Source organism: Mus musculus, chromosome 13 (assembly GCF_000001635.26).
Source record: "Mus musculus strain C57BL/6J chromosome 13, GRCm38.p6 C57BL/6J".
NCBI lineage: Eukaryota > Metazoa > Chordata > Mammalia > Rodentia > Muridae > Mus > Mus musculus.
The window spans coordinates 64997991-65004860 of NC_000079.6; the positions used below are offsets into that span (position 1 = coordinate 64997991).

Below are 6870 nucleotides of genomic sequence, written 5' to 3' on the forward strand. Positions count from 1 at the left end.
GGAGACATCCCGTTTAGGACTGAGTACTCAAATATCTCTAACTGTGTAGATATTATCTGCTGGTGGGTCTTTGTGTTAATTGCCATCTACTGCAAGACGCTGCTCTAGTGATGTATGAGTGAGGCACTGATCTATGGTTGCAGCAAATGTTTTTAGGAATCATTTTGTTGCTATGTTTCTTTAGCAGAACAGTAGTGTTTCGTTTTCCCCTACGGCCATGACCTATCAAGCCTTAAGTTCTTGGCCACCCGAGCAGTGACAGTGGGCTTTAAATCTAATCAGAGTGGTTACTTAATTCTAAAACACCCATGACATTATTGCACCAGCATCTCTCACAGGTATGGCAATGTTGTAGGTCACAGGCTAATTAGTTATGTTGATGATTTCCATTCTCATCTGGTAGCATTCAGAGTACCTTCTAGTTCTTCATCTAATACTTAGGACTAGATGAATGTTAATCAGTAGAAGTGAAACCTCTCATTAGGCACCAGCCCAACTTTTTCATCCTCAATGAGATGTTTAAGTGCTGTCTTCAAGAAATGAGGCTTACCTCAGTTTGTGGCGAGCAACAAATACTATCGGCTTGAGCTACTTTGGAGAGTTCTATGGGGGTCATTTTAGCCAGTGGCTCAATTAGATGTAACCCATTACTGGCACTGGAAGTTTTACTTAGTAGCATAAGATATGTTATTGTCACTCCCCCACTTCCCCCTCCTCCAATTCTCCATGCCCTTCTCTCCTGGTCTCAGAGGACCCTGTCCTAGACTGACCTGTTTCTGCCTGCAGCCCACTCGAAATCCTTGGTGCCACTTCCTGTTCATGTGGGCCCCCGCAGGCTGCCCATGCCAGTCCCCCATTTCCCGGTTCCGCTGGGCTTTCCCTTCACTGGGGGTGGCTTTCTGAGCCACCCTCTCGGTGCTCATCTCTGCAGCCTCTTTCTACAGGTCGTTACCCCTCCCTGCGGCGGGGGTCTGCCCCCAGAGGGTTTGTGGCCTTCGCCATATTTACCTTTTGCGGAGCAGATCCTCACGGTAATTCAGTATCTAACTGTTCAATATGATATCCTTCGCTTATCTCCCTTGTCTGGGAATCTACTAGCCCAGGTGAAGAGGAAGATCCTGGTGTGGATATGGATGAAACCCTTATTTACTCTCACCACGATGGGGTCCTGAGGCCTACAGTGAGACCTGGAACACCTCCCCATTTCATCCTCAAGGTGGTAATAGACAAACATCCTGTCTGGTTTTTTTGTACATAAGAGACTCCATGTGGATTTCTCCTTAGAAGTGGTAAACCAGTGGTATGAGCTTGTCATGTTCACAGCAAGCATGGAAATTTATGGCTCTGCTGTGGCAGATAAACTGGACGATAGCAAAAGCATTCTTTTTTGTTTGTTTTGGTTTTGGGTTTTGGTTTTTTGTTTGTTTGCTTGCTTTGTTTTGGGGGGGGATAGTTTGTTTGGTTTGATTTGGTTTTTTCTTTTCTTTCTTTCCTTTTTTTTGTTTTTTGTTTTTTGTTGGTTTTTTGTTTGTTTGTTTGTTTTGTTTTGTTTTTTGAGACAGGGTTTCTCTGTATAGGCCTGGCTGTCCTGGAACTCACTCTGTAGACCAGGGTGGCCTCGAACTCAGAAATCCGCCTGCCTCTGCCTCCCGAGTGCTGATATTAAAGGCATGCACCACCACACCCGGTTCAGCAGAAGCATTCTTTTTTTTTTTTTTTTTTTTTTTTTTTTAGATATTTTCTTTATTTACATTTCAAATGCTATCCTGAAAGTTCCCTATACCCTCCCCCGACCATGCTCCCCTACCCACCCACTCCCACTTCTTGGCCCTGGCGTTCCCCTGTACTGGGGCATATAAAGTTTGCGATACCGTGGCGCACGCTTTAATCCCACACTCAGGAAGCAGAGGCAGGCAGATTTCTGAGTTCGAGGCCAGCCTGGTCTACAGAGTGAGTTCCAGGACAGCCAAGACTACAAAGAGAAACCCTGTCTCGAAAAAACAAAAAAAAAAACCAACCAAACAAACAAAAAGTTTGCAATACCAAGGGGCCTCTCTTCCCAGTGGTGGCCGACTAGGCCACTACAGACAGCACTGCACTTTGGAGTTGGGCAGCTACATCAAAGACCTCTCTGTGGTCTACAGTGACCTTTCCAGCATCGTGATCCTAGATAACTCCCCTGGGGCTTACAGGAGCCACCAGACAATGCCATCCCCATCAAATCCTAGTTCAGTGACCCCAATGACACAGCCCTTCTCAACCTTCTCCCAGTGCTGGATGCCCTCAGGTTCACTGCTGATGTCCAATTGGTGCTGAGCCGAAACCTTCACCAACGTAGGCTCTGGTGACAGCTGCTCTCTCTCCACCTGAGTTGGGGTGGAGGAGAAAGGGAGGGAGAGCTCTTGGGACAGGCCATCTGTTGCCCTGTCCAATGTGAGGACTGCCTGGGCAGAGTCTGCCCCTCTCACCTCTCACTGCCCTGGGAGCCCTGCACTCCGCTTACGGAGTCTGGATGGACACATGGGCCAGACCATGGAGCGCCTCACTCTTTGTGTTCACACGGTGGAAATGCCAGATTGGGGCAGGCGAAGGCCTAGAGGAGCCAAAATCGGCTGGCGAAGAGGCGGGACTGGCCAGAGTAACAGACATATCCCAAAGGCTCAAAAGAAGCCAATTCAACTTTGTTGTGATTTGATTTTTTAAAAACTCTTATACAAAACTGATCTAATTCTTCACTCCTGCTCCAAGGGCTGGGCTATGGGTGGAGACTGGGATTTCAGGCCACTGGATCCTCAGACTTTTCTCTCCCTTACTTTTCCTCATTTTTTTTTCTTTTCCCAATCTCCTGATACCTGTAATCAGCTCCTTTCTTCCTTTTTCTTTTAAAACCATGCGTTATAACTTTGAAACCAAAAAAAAAAAAAAAAAAAAAAGATATGGCATTGTCTCCTCCACTATTTAACGGCTCAGTTTTTAGTTCATATATATTTTAGGAATCTTCTTCAGTAGCAGGCTTCCATATAGGCCTGTAAATGCCCCTCAGTATTAGTTGACCTTCCCTGTATTCCCTCCTTCCCTGTTTAATCCTCTCTCTCTCCTCCCCCTGTATCTCTATAACAATATATGCTATTTCCCCTTCACTGGTATATCCTTTCCTGCCCCTAAAGTTACTTACTAGGTTCCTAACCTCTTCAGGTATAAGAATTAGAGTATGGATAACAAAAACTTAAAAACTAACAACCATGTATGAAAGAACACATACAATATTTGCTTTTCTTGGTCTGGGTTACCTCACTTGAGGTGATAGTTCCAATCATTCACCTATAGATGTTGTAATTTCATTTTTAATAGCTGAATAACAATCTACTGTATAAAAGTAACACATTTCATCATCCATTTATCAGTTAATGGACATCTAGGCTATTTCCAATTTCTGGCTATTGTGAATAGAGCAACAAATGAACCTTAATGAACAAGTACGTATGCAGTAAAATGTAAAGTCCTTTGGGTACATGACTAAGATACTGGAATATTACTGAGGTAAATATATTCCCAGCTTCCTGAAGAACTGCCACACTGATTTCCATACTGTATAAAAGTTTATACTCCCATCAGCAATGACCCGTTTCCAGCCTGAGCTGTCACTTGTGGCATTGATCTTAGCCATTCTGACAGGTGTGGAACCTCAAAGTAGTTTTGATTTGCATTTTCCTGATAGCTAAGGGTGCTGAGCATTTCTTTAAATGTTTCTCAGCCATTTGAGTTTCCTCTGTTGAAAGCTCTCTGTTTAGATTTGTACCTCATTTGTAAATTGAAATTTTTTTAGTACGTAATCTCTCAAGTTCCTCATATATTTTGGATATTAGTTCTCTGTTGAGTGTGGAGTTGGTAAAAAATCTTTTCCTGTTCTGTAGATTACTTCTTTGTCTGAATGATGGCATCCTTTGCCATTTTTCAGTTTCATGGGGTCCAGTTTATTAATGTTAATCTTAGTGCCTATGCTAATGATGTTCCGTTCCGAAAGTCTTCTGTGTCAATGAATTCAAGGTTATTCTGCACTTTCTCTTCTATCAGATTCAGTGTAGCCAGTTTTATATTGAGGTTATCGATCCATCTGAATTCGTTTTGTGAAGAGTTATAAATATGGAAGTATTTGCATTCTTTTACATGCAGTTGTCTGTTTTGACTGACACCATTTGTTGAAGATGCTATGTTTTTTATAATATGTATATATGGCTTCTTTATTTAAAAAAAATCAGGGGTCTATAAGTGTGTGAATTTGTGTCTGGGTATCCATTGATCAATATATCTGTTTTTATGCCAATACTATGCCTTTTTATTACTGTAGCTTTATAGTACAACTTGAAGTCAGAATTGTGCTATCTCCAACAGTTCATTTATTGTTCAGAGTTTTTTCTCCATCTTTTGATTCTGTTCAGGGATTTTTTTTGTGTGTGTGTCTTCTTGGATGAAGTTAATTTCTTATCACTGAAGTTTTCTATTGCCTTCTGTAGAGATTGAAGTTGGTTAAATCTCGTTTTACTATGGAGTGCTTTTCTTTTTCTGTTGATTGTGATTGATAGTCTTGCTGACTGTAGTGGTCTGGGATGGCATTTTAGCCTCTCATAGTTTGTAGGACATCTCTCCGGGTCATTCTAGCTTCATGAGTCTCCATGAGAGGCTAGATCTTATTCTAGTAAGCTTGCCTGTATATGTTATGTGGCCATTTTTCCTTAAGGTCTAGTACCTTTTCTTTCCTTTATACAGTGCTTAGATTATTATGTGCCATGAGAAATTTATTTTCTGGTCCTTTCTATGTCCTGTATGCTCTGTGTACCTTAATAGATACTTCCTTCTGTAGGTTGGGGAAACTTTGTTCTATGGTTTTGTTAATAATATTTTATTTTCTGTGCCTTTGATGTGGGATTTTGTTCCTTCTTCTATTCCTATTATTCATAGATTTGGCTTATTTCATAACATCCCTTATATTCTAGATGTCTTTTGCCTAGACACTTTTTAAATTTAACATTTTCTTTGACTGAGGTATCCATTTCTTCTACCTTGTCTTCAACATTTAAGATTCTCTCTTCTGCTACATATGCAAGGGTTGAGGAGCAGGGCGGGGGGAGAGTATAGGGGGCCTTGGGGATAGCATTTAAAATGTAAATGAAGAAAATATCTAATAAAAATAATAATAAAAAGATTTTCTCTTCTGTGTCTTATAGTCTGTTGGTGAGGCTTACCTTTGAAGTTTTTGTTTGACTTCCTAAGGCTTTTGGTATTTTTTTAAAGGTTCATTTATTTTATATATGTGAGTACACTGTCCGAAGGGACACACCAGAAGAGGGCATCAGATCCCATTCCAGACAGTTGTGGGGCACCATGTGGTTTCTGGGAATTGAACTCAGGACCTCTGGAAGAGCAGTCAGTACTCTTAACTGCTGAGCCATCTCTCCAGCCCCAACTTCCTAAATTTTTTATTTACAGTTTTACTTCAGTTTGAGTTTTCTTTAGTAATTCTATTTTTTTTTGTTAAATTCTGCTTTGATGTCTTTAATTATTTTCATTATTTTGTTTAACTCTATTTTTGTGTTTTCATGATCTTGACTATAGGATTTATTCATATTTTTATTTATATTCAACTTATATTTATTCAAATTTCTTGAAGATATTCATAATTTCTACTTTGAAGTCATTTTCTGTGTTCAATTCAGTGTTGAATTTTATTGTTTTTTAGATTTATTTTTTATATGCAAGTACACTGTAGCTTCCTTCAGACACTCCAGAAGAGTGCATCAGATCTCATTATGGATGGTTGTGAGTCACCATGTGGTTGCTGGGATTTGAACTCAGAACCTTTGGAAGAACAGTCAGTGCTCTTAACCACTGAGCAATCTTTCCAGCCCTATATTAAATTTCTTAGGGTCTACTATAATATGGTTATTGTTGGGTTCTGATGAAAGTATATTGTCTTTGCTATTCGTGTTTGTCTTTTTTTTTCCATGTTTGTCTTTTTATGCTGGGTTCTGGGCAGCTGTAATCATGATGACTGAGCTGTTTCTAGGTGCTGATTTCTGATATTGTCATGTGTCCAGTCAGTGTTCCATTTTTTTTGGTTGTTTTTTTCCTTCTCTGAATCCTGGGCAAGTATGGTGGTTGTGGGATTTGTGGGTGGAGAATGCTTCTGCAGGCTTGTGGTAAGAAGAAAGGAATGGAGATGGACTAGGAGGAAAGGTGAGAAGAGCTGGGGAAAAGAGCTAAGTGAATTGGGTCCACACCAAGAGGTGGAGTTTCCCAGGAGTACAGGTGTGATAGGAGGAGGGGCAAGGAGGTTTCAGTAGGACAAAGGCTAAATCTGAAGAGATAGGAATGAAAGGGATAGGGGGCTTTCACCAAGAGGTAGAATCTTCAATGATTGGAGTTGGGGTGGGATGGAGGTTCCTGCAAGCAGGCTGTTGAAAGTAAGACTTGAGAAACTGTAATGGAGAACAAGAAGGATAGTAAAACATTACCCACCTGAGTCCCATTCCAGGGTAGCTATTGTGAGTCTCTGGTAGGAAGTGTTTCTGGGTTATAGTGGTAAAAGAAGTAGAGATGGGCTATAAAGGAAGGCAGAGAGAGAGAGAGAGAGAGAGAGAGAGGCTCTAGAACAGTGGTTCTCAACCTTCCTAATGCTGTGACCCTTTAACACTCATGTTGTAGGGACTTTCAACCTTAAAATTATTTTTTGTTGCTACTTCATAACAGTAATTTTGCTACTGTTATGGACTATAATGTAAATATCTGTGCTTTCTGATGGTCTTAGGTAACTATCTGTGAGAAGGTCCTTTGACCTCCAAAGGGCTTGTGACCCACAGTTTGAGAACCACT

General features: G+C 41.0%; 1 pseudogene; it reads left to right on the forward strand.

The window, feature by feature from the left end:
- Positions 1–842: 842 nt before the first annotated feature.
- Gm6888 lies at positions 843–2368 on the forward strand (annotated as a pseudogene).
- The last annotated feature ends 4502 nt before the right edge of the window (positions 2369–6870 follow it).